Source organism: Triturus cristatus, chromosome 4_1, assembly GCF_964204655.1.
Source record: "Triturus cristatus chromosome 4_1, aTriCri1.1, whole genome shotgun sequence".
Lineage (NCBI taxonomy): Eukaryota > Metazoa > Chordata > Amphibia > Caudata > Salamandridae > Triturus > Triturus cristatus.
In genome coordinates, this window is record NC_140585.1 from 233,294,123 (window position 1) to 233,313,137 (window position 19,015).

The 19,015-nt window shown below is 46.2% G+C and overlaps 1 protein-coding gene across 4 annotated transcripts in view; it reads left to right on the top strand.

Annotated features, from left to right (window-relative positions):
- LOC146854175 (aldo-keto reductase family 1 member B1-like) overlaps positions 1-19,015 on the top strand; it is a 199,226-nt gene that overhangs the window by 15,845 nt on the left and 164,366 nt on the right. Inside the window, exon 1 of one of the 4 annotated variants that reach the window (XM_085651950.1) lies at positions 7,609-7,686. The exons of the other annotated variants lie outside the window; for them this stretch is intronic. The gene's annotated coding sequence lies outside the window, so the exon portion shown is untranslated. Of the gene's footprint in view, positions 1-7,608; positions 7,687-19,015 lie in introns of those variants that run through there. 4 annotated transcript variants of the gene reach the window in all.

The following is a 19,015-nucleotide window of genomic DNA, read 5'->3' on the forward strand; positions in this document are numbered from 1 at the left end:
TTCCGCAACTCTCTCACAGTAAAAAAGTCCCCTTCAGCTAATCTCTCCTCCTGTGAATACTTATGCATGGATATCACTAGCACACACAGACCCTTATGCAGCCTTCACATCTTCTACCACCCCCAAGGTGATAACCTCCATCTAATCGAACAAGTTATGGAAACCATCTCCTCCAACCTGGGCTAACACTTCCCCCAGATCTTCCTTGGTGACTTTAATCTCCACTGGAATGACCCGCACGATCAGGCGGTTACAACCTTCGAAAACTTCCTAACCGACCTATCTCTGAACCAACTCTGTGACAGCCCCACACACAACCTAGGCTCGACACAGGATCTCATTATCTGCAACCCCAAATCCATTCATCTTGAATCCATTCTCCCCTGTGACTGGTCTGGCCATCCTTTTATCAACTTCCTGATACTTGAAAGTTGGAACCACAAAACTGCTCAACCATTGAAGCTAAAACACTGGAAAATACCGCTCCATAACACAAGCGTTATGTAGCTCATAGAGCGATGCAATCTCTCCCTTCCGCCGTCGTCTAACATGATTGACATTCATGGCCTCACCGACCACTATAACAACACCATGCTCTCTGCCTTGAATGATATGGCCCCCCTTCAACTAAAAAGAATTCCCATAAAAGACTCCAAACCGTGGTTCAATGACAGACTAAATGCAGACAGACGCAGTCTTAAACTAGCTGAACGCAAGTGGAGATCCACTCCCTCCACTGATCTTCTAAAAACTCTAAGATTCCAAAGAAGTAAATACAACAAACTCATTAGAACGGCGAAAGCCAACTTTTTCAAATACCAACTTGACAAAGCCAAAAATCGCCTAAAACTACTTTTTGAGCTCATTAAATCACAATCCAACAACACCTCTACCCAATCTCAGCACCATCCTCCCCCACAACCAAACTGCGATGCGGTGGCTGAATTCTTCCTCGAAAAGACGAATAAAATTGAATCAGATCTAAGGTCTTCTGCACTCACTCTCTCACCCTCTCCTGACTCCTCTGTCTCCTCCCCCCTGCCTCGCCTCAGGGTCTCTCACTCAAAAACAATGCTTCATGGAGTCAATTCACTCCCCTCAATGAAATTACCATCCTCAATATTCTCTCTACCCTTAAAACCTCTTAATCACTTCAATGACCCCCTTCCCCCAACTTCATTAAAGAAATGATAGGTTCACTAGCACCACTCTGGTCCAAGATCATCAACGCCTCACTTCTTCAAGGTGAGATCCCGAACTGCTTGAAGGTGGGCCTAGTGCTCCCTATTCTTAAAAAACTCTCGGCAGCAGACCCTGTTGACCCGAATAACTACCGCCCAATCACAAACATACCCACCCTGGCAAAACCTCTGGAGAAATGTGTTCATGAACAACTACGCAATTACAATGAGCTATTCCAGCTGCTCGACCTATTCCAATCGGGCTTCCGTATTGGCCACAGCACCGAAACGGCCATCACTCACATTGTGGACGACGCTCTCACTTTACTTGACCAAAACACAGCCTGTCTTTTAATTGTGCTCGACCTCTCCTCGGCATTTGACACTGCCAAACATGACAATCTACTCTTCCTCTTGGAACGCAGGATGGGGCTCTCAGGCACGGTCCTTAAACAACAGAACACAAAGAGTCAAATCCACCCAGTCTCTCTCCAACCCGAGTCTCTGCACACTTGGTGTTTGCCAAGGATCCTCACTCTCCCCCACACTCTTCAATCTTTTCCTGGAACCACTGACTGAAATTCTTAAAGCCTTCAACATCCAATATCACATGTATGTGGACGACACCCAACTGTACATGAAAATCTCCTCCCCCGAAGACATCAAATCTCTCAAGGGAACCCTTCTCAAAACCCTCAACTGGCTAACCTCCAACCACCTCAAATTAAACGCCCTTAAAGACGGAATTTCTCCTCATTGCACCTGCTAGGCAAACCCCCACTGTGGTGAAATTTCTCTGTAACCTCACCGCCCTCAACTGCACACCTCACATCATTGATTCCACTAAATCACTGGGAGTTGTTCTAGACAAAAACCTAAACATGCAAGACCACATCAGATCATCGACCAAAGGAGCGAACTTTCAACTTTGCATCCTAAGAAAACTCAAACCCTACCTTCCCCAAGATGACTTTAAATTGTCGGTGCAAGCACTTGTCATTTCCAGACTAGAATACGGCAGTTTAGCACCTATCAGAGCATCTCCAAATGCTGCTACTAGACTCATCACGGGTTCTAAGAAGACCAACCACATTTCGCCGGACCTGAAATCGCTCAATTGGCTTCCCTTTGAAGCAAGGATACAACTAAAGATCACCTGTATGACCCATACAGCACTAGATTTCAACACCCCACTCTACCTGACAAAAAAGTTGGAACTCTCGGGTGGCTCCAGGTCCACAAGGAGCACCGGCACACTGTTGCTCAAGCCCAAGAAATGTAATAAGCTTAAAACCTACAATCTCACATTCTCTGGTATCGCCCCAAGAATCTGGAACTCCCTTCCAGTGGAAATAAATCTGATTCCCTCTACTCTTGCCTTCAAAAGGAAAGTCAAAACTCTACCAATGAACAAACTCTTCTAAAGAACAATGTGTTGAACTTGATGCTGTGCTCCTGTTGCCTCCAAGTGACTCTATACTGTCTGGCTTGCTCTTGATGCATATTGCCCTACTTGTCGTTCTCACCCAACCTACTTCCTATGCCCACATCAATTTCATCTTGCCCCTGTTGTATATTGTCCCACTGTTTCCATGATTTCTCTCCCCTAGCTGTTTTCCTTTGTCTACCTATACCGTATGCAAAGCGCTCTGATACCCACCTGGGTCATGTTCGCGCTATACAAAACGTTCAACATAAATAAATAAATAAATGCTAGCCTCCTGAAACTGGAGTAAGAACTTGTAATGAGCACAAGACACGTAGGCCCTGAACACTGTCGCAATTTGTGTGTTGCTTTAATGTCCTTTTATGGCCATAGAAAAGAATCTGTAGATAATCCTAATTTGAGTTGGGGCATAAGTGAAGTACTGCCGTAAAAATGAGACAAAAATGAAAGAAAAACAATTTCGCCTACAAGTACGTTTCGGAAAAATAAATAAGGGTGATTGAGCTGATTTTTTGGCTAAATATGATTTACATGAAATGCAAAGATGGCTAGCTGTACATTATGTTTAATAAGGATATTTGATCAAGAACAGGCATTAACTACAGAAAAACTTCCCAAAGCAGAGATTATGTTTATCCCTTAGGGTATACGTGGTAAAGCTCTGGCGGAGAGTCCGGTAACAGCTACCCGCTACCCAAAAGCACACCGCAAGTGGCGTGTGCAAGCGCTGGAAAACAAACACCCTCCTATTCACATCACTTTCTGTTTTTCCTAGTGGGAGACTGTTGGCGCATGCGTACAATGTAAGGCATCACGCACATGTTAATGCGCACTACTTTAAAAACAAGCATTTGCAATGCAATAGAACTCGCATTTCCGCAAGTCCTATTGTATTTTAAAAGGGAGTACGGGCAGGCAAAAAGGCACAAACGGAGTGCGGGGGGAGGGTGGTGGTGTCCTAAGAAGTCATGGACTGCGGGAGGGGACGGAGGGAGGCACGGGAACAAAATAGTGTTTACAGTAAAGGGGCAAATAGCCATGGAAGGACACAAATGACAACATGGCCGTCAGAAGGAGGGACTAACAAGCCTAAAACCAATGGGAAGGCTGTATTTAGGACCTAAACCAATACAAAAGATAGGCGGAGAGTAGGAGGAGCTTAAACGAAGCTCCCACGCTATAGTATATACTGCATGTCTCAACGAGACAGCGCAAGCGCTGCCTAGGCGAGACCTAAATAGTTATATATCTTCCCAGAGAAAAAGTGGAGAATAGAGGAAAGAAGGCACCATGGCCTTGAAGTGAAGAGATGAAATAAAGGAAGAAAAGAGAAAGTAAAGAGGGTGAAAAGGGTAGAAAGCAGATCACAGCAGTATATCACATTTGGGCATCCCGTAGTAAATAGCTGATAAAGAGGGAGAGAAAAAAAAACTGCACAAAATTGCAAGGCCAAAGGGGACAAAACTAAAATATGGTCACTCATTGTCCATAAACTGGTCAAGCTGCATTAGCGGGGAAAATAGTGCTTGCAGGTTGCTTTAATCCGAGTTAGGGATCTGACTTCCCACAGGAGAGCATGCTGTGTTTGTCTAATAGAAGGTTTTGTGTGCAAATATATGCTAAGAAAGGTTCCCAAATGTCCTTGGATCTGGATGGTGGGGTAGTTGCTCCCAGTAAGAAGCCATCTGTTCCTGACAGTAGATTGCATCACACAGCCAGTACTCAGTGTTGGGCGTCAACTTCCGCTCCCAGTGTATAGAGACCCAGTGCTTTGCCAGAAAAAGCAGCATAGCCACCAGTCTCTAATTGGAGGAGAGGGCAGTCATTTGTGTGCACCAGTATTTCCATTGTTCCTCTGTTATTGGGGCGCCCAGATCATCCTCCCAGAGTGTGCGAGCATTGGAGGTGCGGATAGGAGCTGAGTCTTGCATAACATTGTAAAGTCTGGTGATTAGTTTGCGGGGGAGTGGGTGGTGAGCATATGCTCAAGAGCCTGTGCCTGCGGCAGTGTTTCAGGAAAAGTGGCATAAAGTGTTTAGCATGTGGCACGCAATTGTTCATATAGTATACTGTCCAGCACAGTGATGCTGGAGTCATTGATAGGGGCAAAAGGAGGAATTAAATGGCCATTTGGGTATAAATCTGCAAAGGTGAGCAAGTGCCTCTGATGTGCATGTGTTATGGTTTGGCTAGCTTGTAGTGCGGGGAGTAATGGGTTCGGAGCTAGCAGTATAGATGGAGCATACAGAACAGTAAGTTTGGCACAGCGGCGCATGCCCTCCCATCACTAATTCATGCATATAGTGCAGTTTGTAATGGCCAGTTGGAAAAGGCATCGGCCTCCACTGCCGTGTGGGGTTAAAAATGTATTGGATAAAGCCAGGAATGTAGATACTGAGCTTGGGCACACAACTCAGAGATGCAAGTTGGGTGCACCCAGGCCCCCCTGGTGGAAGGGGAGTGTAAGTATTTCCCATGCTATGCGAGGTTGCTTGCAAGCCCAGGCTAAGGATATGAGATTGAAACGCAAGCACTTGAAGAAGGAGGGGGGTTGGTACATTACTAAACAGATAAAGGAATTTGGATAATATTATCATCTTGACTATCGACAAGTGACCTGTTAAGGAGAGGGGAAGTCTGTTCCACGACAGGATTTTCTCTTCAAGGCAGGTAATGGCCCTCCCGAAGTTTACCCTCCATAGTTCCTCAATGTCTCTGCTCAGCCAAATTCCTAAATAGCTTACTGGTCCCACGCCCATCGCAATGAAAATTCTGATGTCACTGGTGTGGCGGTATCTGTTAACGGAAACAGTATGGATTTGGCACAGTTGATGCATTTACCGGAGTATCTGCCAAAACGAATAGCTTCCCATATAATGGGATCGAGACTGTATTGGGGATTACGAAGGTATAATGCAATATACTCTCTATACATAGATATGAGGAGATTGTGCGACTTGAAGTTTAAACCCTGATGTGCGTGGTGCTGGCACAATGTAGCTCCATGGCTATCGCGAATAAGATAGGTAATAGAGGACACCCCTGATGAGTGCCTCTTGTTACTGGGAATAGATCAGATATCATACCGTTGAGGCACAGTCTAGCCATCGGAGATGTATACAGTAATTGAATGAAGCAGATAAACTTGGGACTTATGCCAAGAAGGGGAAGAAGGAAGAATAAATATGGCCCCTCCAGCGAGTCAAACGCCTTTGTGGCATCAAGGAGAGCAGCAAGCGCATGAAGGTTTGGTTCTATTCTGTGGATTATGGAGAAGAGGGTATGCAAGTTGTGTGCGGTGGAGCGCCCGGGACAAAACCTGATTGAACCGGATGCACAATGTCGGGTGGGAGCGAGAGTAGGTGGTTGGCAAGTAATTTAGCGAGAATCTTGTTGTGCATGTTAATCACAGACAACGGCCAAGAGGAATTGCAATGGTTAGATGGTTTGTCAGGTTTAAGAATAGTGACAATGACAGCCTCGCTGAGCGATGAGGGTATCTCACCAGCAGTGAGAGAGGCCTTGATCATTGTCTATAAGTGTGGTATCAGCAAGGCAGCAAATTCTTTGTAGCCATCTAGATCAGGTGCCTTTCCACTAGTTAGGCCCTGTATAACCTGCATGATCTCCTCCTCAGTGGAGGGGGAGTCAAGAAACTCCTGGCATGAGGGATCAAGCCAGAAAAATTGTAGGGGGTTCAGATAATTTTGAATCTCGATTGTGCAAGAAGTTACACTAGTGCTCTAGAGGTCATCATAGTATGATGTCATAGTGCGAAGTAGAGCTTCAGGTGCGGTATGTTGCTCCTGCCGCTCATAGAGCAGTTCAATCACATATTTAAAAGCCCTAGGTAGACGGCACATGCAAGCAGGTGTCCTCCCAGGGAGGTCCACCTCGCCATTTCTGAATGCACAAGCTTCACAAGCAAGGAATTTAAGCTGAAGCGCAGGCTCATCATTGTATTCTCTAAGTTTTTCCCCAAATTGTGCCATGGTGGAAGGGGATGCAAACCTGCAGCAGTCCAGTACAAGCATTCAAAGTTTACCCCCCAGTGTTGCCAGTAAGGCTCTGATTGCTTTAAGGACTCCTGCCCGTTGAGCGCTACACACATTTCCCGAATCACTGCTTTGAAGGCTTCCCACAGTACCGAAGGGACAGAGACGGAGTCTTTGTTATGTTAAAAAACTGTATGATAGCCGTATGCACCTCTGCGCGACATACTGCATCACAAAAAGCACCGGGCGGAAGGCGTCACATGAATGCGTGTGGTACGGTTATTGGAAATGCAAGTTCAACAAGGAACGGAGCGTAGTCTGATAGGGTTCAGGAGAAGTGGGAGACCCCAGTCGTCCATGTGAGTGCATCGCATGAGATCATCCAGTAATCCAAATGGGACCACGTATTGGATGTGAAGCATGTACCCCCCATGTCTTGCCCATGTCGGTATCGCCAGGCATCTACAAGGGAATTGTCCGTCATGATTGCATGCAATTAGCAGCCATGCCAGGATGAGGTTGTCGGGACATGCTAGAGCGGTCCAGTACAGGGTGTAGTATGATGTTGAAATACCCCTCCCATATAATCGTACCTGGCTCAATGCGGGATGCAGCGCCATACTGTCGCAAAGAAGTCTGGACTGCCGAGATTGGGACCGTAAATTGATATGAGTGTGACTTGACGTTGATGCAGGACGCCTGCCAAACTTTTGAACCGACCGTCTGTGTCTTTTATAATGTGCTTGGAATGCCATAGAAGCCCTTGCGGAGCAGAATGGCAGTCCTACATGCATTATTGGAGTGGAGTGCAGCATGTGTGTCTGAGCTCCAGCCCGCCTTTAGACGAGAGACCGTTGAGGGTGTGAAGTGTATTTCTTAAAGAAAGCAAATGTCTACTCAGTGTTGTGTTATGTAGGCATGGATAAGCCTTGCTTTGTGCTTATTATTAAATCCCTTCACATTCCAGGAAAAGCATCGATTTGGAGCGGTCATCTTGAGGTGGTAGCAGAAATAAAGGACGTGGATGCAGGCTCTCGGTCATGTATTTCAGTGTGAGGACTAGGTAAGGAAAGCTTGGATAGTGTGGTAATTTAGCTGGCATGTATGGGATGTAAGGCCGAGTTAAGGCGTATCGTTAGAAGAGATGGGAAAGATTTGCGGGAAAGAAAAGCAGTAATAAACAAGTTCAAACATTAACATGGTAGCCCAACCCCTCCCAATTCTGCTCCTGAACATAGCGAAATTCAGGAAACCACCCCCCTCACTAACCCCAAACCCTAGGTAAACATCTTGTAGAGGGACCATCCCAGTAGGTGGGGTCTAGTCAAGCGTGCATCCCAATCCAGGCTCGACTAGGTGGCAGAGGGGGCAAATTTACCCAGTGGGCTGTTCCATGGGCATATAACTGATGGAGTGAAAGCAGCCAGTGCGGCAGAAAGGCCAGTGCTGGCAGGTTCCCCCAGAGAAGTGAGCTCTCAGGCACATCACAGGTGCCGTGAAGGGGTCTGCAGTCGGAGTCAATATATTCAAAAGGGGTTGATCTATTCGATGTCGTCAATGTTTTCCTGCTCCCTGGCTTGCGGCGATGTGCGACTTTATCCAGGCTCTTTTATTGAAAGCTTAGCAAGTTTCGGGTCTGTGAAATGATGTGGTTTGCCACCATATGCGATGCGCAATTTGGCGGGTATAAAAGAGCGTTGGTGATGTCAATTCTTTGCAGGAGTTGTTTAACAGAGAGGAACTCTTTAAGTGCTGCCTGCACAGGGTGTGAAGTCCAGGTAGAATGACAGTGTTTTACCTTAGAAGTGTATGTCTCTTTGTTGGGGCAGAGACAGAATATCGAATCAAAAATATAGAATTACACAAATATCGAGTTAAAAATATTGTGGGTCAGAAATATCGACATGCAAATTATCGTGGCCAAGAATATCGATTTTAGGTAGGTAATATCGATGTTAACAATATCTAAGTGTAAAATATCGTTTGCAAAAATATAGGGCCCCATTACGATGGCGGGGGATTGCCCCCGCCGGGCCAGCGGTGGTCACCGCCGGCCCGGCGGGGGTGATCCGCCCGCCATCCTGACTGCAAAGACCCCCCGCTATATTATGATGGCTGGGGGGTCTGCGGCGGACGGAAAGACCGTCTGCCGCTTTTCCGCCGGTCGACTCGTCGAATGGCGGAAAATGGGTTTAATATGGTGGCGGTGTCTGGAAGACACCGCCATCCATATTACGATGCAGGCTGTAATCAGCCTTTCCATGGCTGCATTGCCGCCATGGAAAGGCTGGCGGTTCTTGCTGTTGGGGGCCCGTTGCAGGCCCCCAGGGTGTTGGGTGGGTGCAGGGTGCACATGGGGGGTACCTATGATACCCCCCTGCGTTTGCATGTACAATGTGGCAGGCACCGTCACATTGTGCATGTGAAAGCACAACATGTATTTTTTACATTGCGGTGGGTGCTACTTGCAGCACCGCCCGCCGCAATGTAAAATATACAGGATGCGTCTGCCACACTGGCGAGCGCATCATAATTCGTATGGTGGGACCGCCGCAACTATGGCGGGCGGTCCCTTTTGCAGCTGCCATCGTAATCGGCCCCATAGTTCTTAAAAATATCGATTTTTTTTTTTATTAATGTTATGTGTTATGTATATATTTTTTATGTATGTGATATATGTTTTTTTGTATAAGAATTGTTTGTATTTTTAATATATGTGTTAAATGTTTAGTAGTTATTAATTCTTTTTATTAGATTGTTGCGTTTTTAGTTCCGTAGTGGGTTTTGGGTTTATATGGGAATAGGGTGGGAAGTAATTTAATTATATCAAATTAATTGATTATTTTTAGTAATTATTAATATATATTTTTTTTAATGATAATGTTAGTTTAACTGAGGTGCTATAGTGTTAAATGTGTAAAGTAATTTATTATTACTTAATTTATAATTGGTTGTTAATTAATTTTAATTAGGTATTTGTAATTAATTATGGTAATTGTGTAATTAATTTTAGGTGTGTGTTGTGGGGTTTATAGGTGTAAAGGGTGGGAAGTAATTATTTTTAAGTGATGAATTCATAATTAATTGTTCGATAATTTTAATTAGTTAGAAATTAATTATGGTAATTGTATTATTAATTTTAGGTGTGTTTTGTGGTGTTTATAGGAGTAAAGGGTGGTAAGAAACTTGTGTTTAATTAATTATTATATAGTTGTTAATCAATGTTAATAATTTGATATTTATTTTGTGTAATTGTTTATTTTTGTGTGTGTTGTTTTTACTTTTAAAGGGGTAAAGGGTGGGTATTAAATACATTTTAATTATTTAATTATTAGTCGTTAATAGTAATAGTTTTTCCTTTAAAAAAATATTTAATTGTGTTTTATAATTTCATAGTTTAATTTACGTGTGTGTTGTGGATATTATAGTGTTAAAGCATGTGTACTCAATGAATGTTTACTTTTTTCTTAATTAATTAACATGTTTTTAATTGATTATTAATTATGTTAAATATGGAAATAAATGTAATTTAAAATGTTAAAGTGTTTTGTTATTGGTGTGGTGTTATAGGGTAGGACATAAAATAAATAAATTTATGTTTTGAATAATTTATTTGTTAATATTTGCTACTCTTAAAAAATTATTGTTTATTAATCTATTTATTATTTTATATATTATTTGTAATTAATATTATAGTATTTGTTCTTTTTATGTCTAATATATTTAATTTTATATTTTGAAAATAATGTTTATCTATTTTTGAGTTTTTTTAAATGTTGTAATATTTTTTGTTTTTTTCCAATTGTTTAAGCATTATTAGTAATTTTTGTTTCTCTGCTATTCAACACTTTCTCTAATGTTGCATTCAATGGAGTGGGAATAGTAATTTTTACCTCTCTGCTATCCAGCACTTTCCCTATTGCTGCACTCACTGGAATGGGAATAGTCATTTTTTATCCCTCCGCTATCTAACACTTTCCCTACTGTTGCACTCACTGGAGTGGGAATAATAAATGTTATCCCTCCACTATCCAACAATTATCCTACTGTTGCATTCAGTTGAGTGGGAACTTTTACCCCTCCGCTATCCAACACTTTCTCTACTGTTGCAGTCTTTGCAGTGGGAATAGTAATTTTTATCCGTTTCCTATCCAATACTTTTCCTACTGTTGCATTCACTGGTGTGGGAATAGTAATTTCTACCCCTCCACTATCCTACACATACCCTATTTTTGCACTCACTGCAGTGGGAATACTAATTTTTACCACTCCACTATCCAACACTTTCCCTACTGTTGCACCCTTTGGTTCCATGTAGTGTTCTATTCTCTCAATATTTGTGGACCCTGGAACACCAATAATCCGCACTTCATTTTTGGCTTTCATAAGTACGAAGACATTTTCCATGCGCTGGAGTTGTTCAATGAATGTGGCATAACTCTCCTCTACCTTCGAGACCCTCGTTTCTAGATTTTATAGTCTGTCTTCATGTTTGTCGAACCTCTCATTCATTCGATCGAGGCGATTCACCATAAGACCATGCCATCTATGGCACGAAGACTTGATTTTACATCAACTAGCATTTCTTTCAAATCGTCGTCCGTCCTTCGACATCCCCTGTGTTATCAGGTAGGTTGTTGTGAGGGGGGTCTTGGCAGGAGTGCCCAACTCGCCTCCTGCCCTTAAAAGAGAGTTTCGATTAGCATGAGTCCTGCTTCCCCATTTTCGTTCGGCTGCGTTTGGGAGCCAATGACACCAAGTGGGAGTTAGATTTGGAGATGCAAGCTGAAATTAACTTGGTAGAAGCGTGCGCAGGTAGAAAGGAGACCGGGCTCAGATGCCCCTTGTCAAGCAGCGGCACCGTGCCCCATGGGGAGGGAACTCCGGGATCCAAGATGTCACTGTAGAAGTGTCAGGTAAGTTTGCTGCGGCCAGTGTCGGGTCCGCAGAGGTGGCAAGCAACCTCAAATTGTAGGCCTAATAGCATCTGCTTATTGTAGGCTGTGCTGCGACCCCGCCACACCCTGGGAACGTGACCAGGGCCGGGGGGCATGTGCAGGTCGGCAGCGTACAGGTGGAGAGGAAGAGAAAAGGAGCCCCCAGGTGACCATGTCCAGCAAGCCAGCAAGTGGTGAGGTGTCAGAGGTGCAGGTGAGCCCACGTCAGGAAAGAAAGCACTTCAATTAGAGCTCGCTAGTCTAGGAGGACCGTATAGGAAGCCTGCTGTTGGTTCAGTGGCCCAGATGAACTGCAGGACTCTTAGGATTGCAAGGGCCCCTCCCCAGCAGCAATGTCCACCTCGCAGCGTCACAGAGAGTCCTGAGGCAGGGCAGGGATCTGTCAAAGGGCCCCCACCTCCAGTGCGGCAGAGAGGGAGGGGTGAAGAAAGCAGGCAAGGCACACAGGCAGGAAGGGGAAGCAACAAGTCTGGTGCCGCTCTAGGGACACCATGCAGTTGAGGCCCAACCAGGGGGAAAGTCATGGCACCCATGTGCCCAGGCCGCAGTCCGGAAAGTGCCGATGCAACAAAGTTCTCAAACGGACAGGAGAGCCCCGGCCCAGAGGGTCCCAAACGGGGCTCGAGTACCCTTCCCCTCTAAGGCCGGATCCGAAGCCGCAGACTCACCGCAGGGAGCCCAGACAGTCCAAACATAGCTGGCCCTGCAGATTAGTCTGGGTCGCCTACACTCCGAGGCGAAGTCACCCCAGCATACTGTATTCCAGGGCAAGAGCCGCAGCCGCGTGTCTCCAGGGCCGGATCTAGGGCGGTGCGATCGGTGTGACCGCACCGGGCATTGACTTGGGGTGGGGGGGAGTCATTTTTGAAAATGTGTCTTAACATTTTAAAAGCACCTGCTGCCTGGTTCCTGTCCTCCAGCAACTTTCAGACATCAATTAAAATGTCAAGAGAAGTCCGGTGATTAATTGTCTTCCTGGAAAGAGTTGTCTGGTGAAAATTTTGACTCATCCTAAGGTAGCGCAGAGGGTTAAAATGCCTGCTGCTAAGAACGTGCACCATGCAGATAATGAAGTGCATGTGATGTGAATAGGTCAGTGGGTTACTGCTTTTGTAAGAGAACTCCTTTTGTCACTTGTCTTTTTTAAGTCAAAATCCTAATATAGAATATTGAGCTATTAACTGTTATCCTAGAGCTGCATGCAAACTGCAAGGTATATGTTAGAGCTATATGTTTTTTTGCCCAGTCTTTCATCATCCTAATCTTGTGAAAAGGGTTCATTTGGGTAGAAAACAATTCTTATTATGAAAGAGAAGCCCTAACCAGGGGAGTAACAAACTCCTACACATCCCCTTGGTGCGGGGGCCCCAGTTTTCAGTGCATAAAGGGGTCCCTCAGTTCATCTGTAGAGAGCTGTGTGTGTCTTGCTCTAAAGCAGCTGCAGTGTGCAGCCTGCTCTGGGCTCCACGGGTTGACCCAGCACTGAAGAGAAACAAAGTAACATGTTACATTGTTTCTCTTCAGTCAGAGCCAGCCCGGAAAAAGGATGGGGGTTGTAGGAGAGTAGGATCTGCTTCACATGGGTACCCCCACTTTTTGTTGGTGTTTCACTGTTTTTCGACCTTAGTCTGGCTGTGGCCCTGCCAATCAGCCTAGCTGCTTCCTCTCTAAAATGGTTTCCATGTAAATTAGGTACATATCTAATTGGATTCTGGAGTGCCTTATAAGCCCCTAGTATATGGTATACTATGTACCTAGGGCATAGGTACCTCGGAGGCCTACCAGGAGCTGAAGCATGTATTATACCACCCCTTGGAAGCACTCCAAAATGGCACAACAGGTCTGCTACTGCAGCCTTGGTAAGGGTGTGCTTGCACCCCTTACAGTGGTATAGGCTACCTACATCCACATATATACAGACACATATAAACCTATAAGTCACTCCTATGGCAGGCCTTGACAATCCTGAATGTAGAGTGCTTGGTTTTGTGTGAGAGGGTGCCCAAGCATGAGCTGAGCCCCTCTGCAGCTTTCGGAAATACTTCCTTATGGCTGTTCTGTGATACAGCCATACCATATACTCTTAAGTGCATTATAACCTCGCGGTAAATGCTAACTTTGGGATGGCTGCATCAAAACATGTCGTGTTTGGTGTCAAACGCTTTGGAATACTATCCCCCCCCCCCACCAATTCTGGCAGCGGGGGTAGCATTCCACCCTTCTAGAGGGAGAGACATGTTCACACTGGCTAAACCCGATAGGACTTTCCTGAGCCCTGGCATCACAAAATGGATGCCTCTGCCACAGGCACGGGTCTGGCCTCCTGCTGCTGACCGAAACTCCGGTAGGGGAGGCCTGGACAATAGGTTTCCTGTCGAAGGGAGGTGTAACCACCTCCCCAGACAGGCAGATGTGTATTGGGGCTGGGCGGGAGCCATCTCTGGTGCTTTGAAGTCCTGCACTGGGGGCACGTTTGGTGTCCCTGTGCATGCATAGCCCAGTTCAAACCGGTTGCAGGGGCTACCTGCCCCTGCTCTGGCACGAAACTGGACAAAGGAAATGGGTGTAACCACCGCTCTTTCCTGGCACACCCATAGGTGGGGCCTTAGAGTTGGTCCATCCCCTAAACTTACTATAAGTATAGGAATCCAGTCCCTAGGACTTTAGATTACCCTGGACGAAACTCTGCAATGTACATCCTGAACCTTCGACGTTCTATCCTGACTAGTAGACTGAAGAAATCTCCCTTGGGGTCAAGGAGTGACTCCCCAGCTTGGCAGGCACCAAAGAAGCAACTGACCGGTCTGCATCGCTGAAGCTCCCGCCGGACGCCAAAGTCTTTGCATCACCAGAGGTAGATTTCCAGACTTCCCCGAGGCTACCCTGAGTCCACAGCAAAGCTGAGGCCCGTGGCTATCGTGGGTGATGTGGAACCGTGACCCCTGGACACCATGATCTTTTGCAGCAACACTATCTTCCTGGACCTCCTCGAAGTTGTGCTTTGGGCTCCGAGTAGCCCCAGCCTTGAGCACCTCCTGCACCGAAGATTGTTGGCTCCCACTCCACGAGTGACCCGTGGGCCAGCTTCAAGTGCAACTGCTCGAGGCTCCTTCGCGATCACTAGCCCGTTGGCTAACAGGTCCCCATGAAGGCAACTCCTTTTCTGCTTGGGCTTTCCTGGTTGCTCTAGACGAGTCCCTCAGACCTTGCTGGTCTGCACCGCAGTCCTTTCTCTAAATTCCAGTGACTTGCCGTTGCCAAGGCTTGTTGGGTCCAATCTGGTCGCCGACACCGCAGCACTCGACAGACTTTGTGGGACAGCTCGAATCCGGCTCGTGGACTTCGTCAATGCCTCCTGGGCTTCGTGGCTGAAGAGTCAAGACACCCATCAACTCACCTGAAGCACCCGACATCTGTGGGCATTAGTCCATCCTGCCCTCGGTCACTGGCAAGTGACCCAGACTCTGTCCCCTCGGCTTTTTAGGTTCCTTACATCCTAGATCCAGGCTTGGATCTCTTCGGACACTTCTCCTCTTCACGGCAGCAGCAGTTCTTTGCAGGCTTCCATTGAAATCAACGACGCGACCCGACCCGACACCAAAAGACACCTATGCACCCGGCTTCCCTGGGTGAGGTAACTCGAGTACTCCGATGATCACGTGGGTGCTAGCCCTAGAACCTCTTAAGTCCAAAAGGGTTTGGTCCAGACTCGATTAGAATTGTCCCTAAACTTTAAATTTCCAACCGCGACATTGCCCTTAGAAGATAACGGGAACCCGCGGCTGTGTTTTCACACTGCATACAGTCCCCGTGGATCCCCTGTGTCACTACCTTGGGTGGTTCCTTGGGGTCCCAGCGATTCTACAGGCTATAGGCCTAGTGTCTATTCCAGTCGTGGTTCTTATACCACTTTTTTGGTATATGGTTTGGTACGCCCCTAGGGCCCAAACGTGTATTTGTGCTATTACTGATGCTTGCTCACTTGTAAACTAAGTACTTCGAACTCCAGTCTCATAAAGAGACTAGAGGGGTGTGTTTTATCTTAAATACATATATTTTGAATATATACCTGGTGTGGTTGTCCTTTCATTTGATCATTCAAGAGATTATAGACTGGTAAAACAAGCTGCTTTACATTCCTTCAAGACTTAGCCTGAAGGCTGCTCTCCATAGCTACCACTAGGATAGCTTTCAATAAAGGTTGTCTTTAACCTATCACCATAAGGGGTTGTTTGGACTGATACAAGGTGCCCACTAGAACTAGTGGACAGCATATATCCGGCCACCTTCTCACATTGGTGTGCAGCGTGTGGGATTCCAGCTTGCTATTGTTTTACCAGATAATCTCAATTGAATTGATCAAATGAAAACCACTAAAGGTACCTGAAGTACATATAATATCATGTTTAGCTACAGTAAGTTCTACTGAACTTAGAGTTGTGTGTTAAGGGATAGCACACCCTTTCTACAACTCAAGAGAGTTTAGTAGGCCACACTAGTGTAGGTAGTGCAATACATCACACCACATTAGTAATGTCTAACCAGCCAGGAACCAGTGGGTCCCTACCAGGAACCACTGAGCTCCTTCCCTATAAATATGAGGATCTCATCTTTGCTCAGCTTAGGGCCTTATGTTCCATTAGGAAGCTGAAGACAGGCAAAAGTCCATCCACCCAGCCTCTCATAAAGATACTGAAACTGGATGATATCACAGGACCTAATGGGCCTGATGAGGTAGACAGTGTGGGTGGGACAGCAGGTGAGGGTGGGCCTAGGGGTAATACTTCCCCTGGCCCTACCTCTAATGCTGACCAGACTGGTGACAGTGACCAGACTCTGGTGAACACAGACCTCCAGGATGAGGATGAGGAGAATGACAATAATGCCACTTCCTTTATTCCTCCTGGTAGGCCTGACAATAGGGCTAGAAGGGATGGATCTCTGTCAAGGGGATATATCCAGTCTGACTCCTCTATAGGAACCTATGTTTCTTCTCACAGAGGGAGGGAATCCTCCCAGGAGAGGAGAGAGAGACTGCTGAAGTATGAGCAAGACAAGTTCAACCTCAGAAATCAGCAGATGGCCTTAGATAGGGAAGCCTTAGAGCTCTACAGATCTAGTAAAACGGAGGGACTAGAGTCCCTTGGTGGCAGCAATTTCCCTAGAGATAGGGAGAGGTCTTATGACCATAGAAACCTAAGTAAGATTGTCCCTTCCTACCAGAATGGGGATGACATCCACAAATGGATAACTGCCTTGGAGAGGGCCTGTAAAGTACAGCAGGTCCCTCAAGGTCAGTGGGCAGCAATCCTATGGCTCTCCTTTGCAGACAAAGGTAAAGACAAGCTCCTCACTGCCAGAGAAGAGGATGCTGATGACTACAAAGTCTTGAAAAGTGCTTTGATAGATGGGTTTGGCCTAACCACTGAACAATACATGTTAAAGTTCAGAGACACACAAAAAGCACAACATCAAGACTGTGTTGACTTTGTTGACTGTGCTGCTAAGGCTCTGGAAGGTTGGTTATTGGGCAGTAAAGTGTGTGACTTCAAAGGATTCTACAATCTGATAATGAGGGAGCAGATTCTTAATAACTTTCAAAATCAGCTGTTGCACCAGTACCTGGTAGACTCTGATCTGACCTCTCCCCAAGAATTGGGAAAGAAGGTACACAAATGGGTCAGAACCAGTGTGAAGCAGTAGGTACAGAACCAAGGTGGTGACCCAAAGAAGCAAGATTCCAAAAACTCTGATAAGGGTGGGGACAAGGGTAAAGACCAGAATTTTTCTCAAGGGCCCCAAAAATCTTCTTCAGGTGGGGATTCACAGGCTAACAAAGGGAAAGGCCAAAAGAAACCTTGGTGCAAAATCTGTAAACAGAAAACTCACTGGACTAGTGACTGCACCAAGGCCAAAGAAAATACCCCCACCAATGCCCCTAAGGCACCTGCTCCCCCTAGTGCAGTTACAATTGGTGGTGGGAATGCACAGAATAATGGTGTAGTAGGGTTGACCCTGGGTTCTGAGATGGACTCTGGCCTAGTTAGAGTACCAACTCAGGCTGTGCTTGTCAGTGATGGGGGCATGGACATGACCCCCTTTGTGGGCCCCAGTAACCTGGTCAAATACAGACAGCAGCATTTAATTAATGGAGTAGAAGCTTGGGCATTCAGGGACAAGGAGCAAGTGTCACAACGGTGACAAAAGATCTTGTGGATCCTGGGCAGATTATACTTGGTGAAATGTACCAAGTGACCAATGCTAGAAATGTCAGAACAGACCATTCTCTGGCAGTTGTTAACTTCTCCTGGGGAGGGGTAACTGGCCTTAAGAAGGTTGTGGTATGTGCAGACCTACCAGTACAGTGCTTGCTTGGCAATGATCTAGAATCTTCAGCTTGGGCTGAAGTGGAGCTCAGGACACATGCAGAAATGTTAGGGATCCCTGCACATGTCTTTGCTGTGACTAGGTCACAGGCTAAAACGTCTAACACTGGACAGGCCCTGGATTCTGGAATAATGGAACAGGTGCCTCACAAGAGGAGGAGCAGTAGGGTTAAGGCAAAGCCTTCCCACCTGACTCAGAATGCTGATCAGTCTACTCAGGGAGATGACCTGGAGCCTGAAGAAGGAACTGTCCCAGAGGGGCTTGAACCTGACCAGGTTGAGTTCTTGGGGACAGGGGGCCCTTCCAGGTCTGATCTGAGCCAGGAGCAGAAAACCTGCCCCTCTCTTGAAACCCTCAGACAGCAAGCTGCGGATGAGGCTGCTGGGAATGCTAGTGGCACCCATAAAGTTTATTGGGATGATGGACTCCTATATTCAGAGAGTAGAGACCCCAAGCCTGGTGCATCCAGGAGGTTGGTTATACCTCTGAAGTTTAGGGGTTTCCTATTGACACTAGCCCATGATATTCCCCTAGCAGGACACCTGGGCCAGAACAAGACTTGGGACAGAATTGTTCCTCACTTTTACTGGCCCCACATGTCTGAAGACACAAAGGAGTTTTGTCGCTCCTGTGTAACCTGCCAAGCCAGTGGCAAAGCAGGTGGCACTACAAAGGCCCCCCTGATACCACTACCTGTGGTGGGGGTTCCCTGTGAGAGGGTTGGGATTGACATTGTTGGTCCCATGGATTCTCAGACAGCATCTGGGCACAGATTTATACTGGTGGTAGTGGATCAGGCCACCAGGTATCCAGAAGCAATTCCCCTAAGCACCACTACAGCACCTGTAGTGGCAAGAGCTCTCTTGAGTGTGTTCTCAAGAGTAGGCTTTCCTAAGGAGGTAGTATCTGACAGAGATGCAAACTTTATGTCAAGTTACTTAACTGCTATTTGGAAGAAGTGTGGAGTGAATTACAAATTTACCACACCCTATCACCCATAATGCAATGGTTTAGTTGGGAGATTCAACAAACCCTTAAAGGGCATGA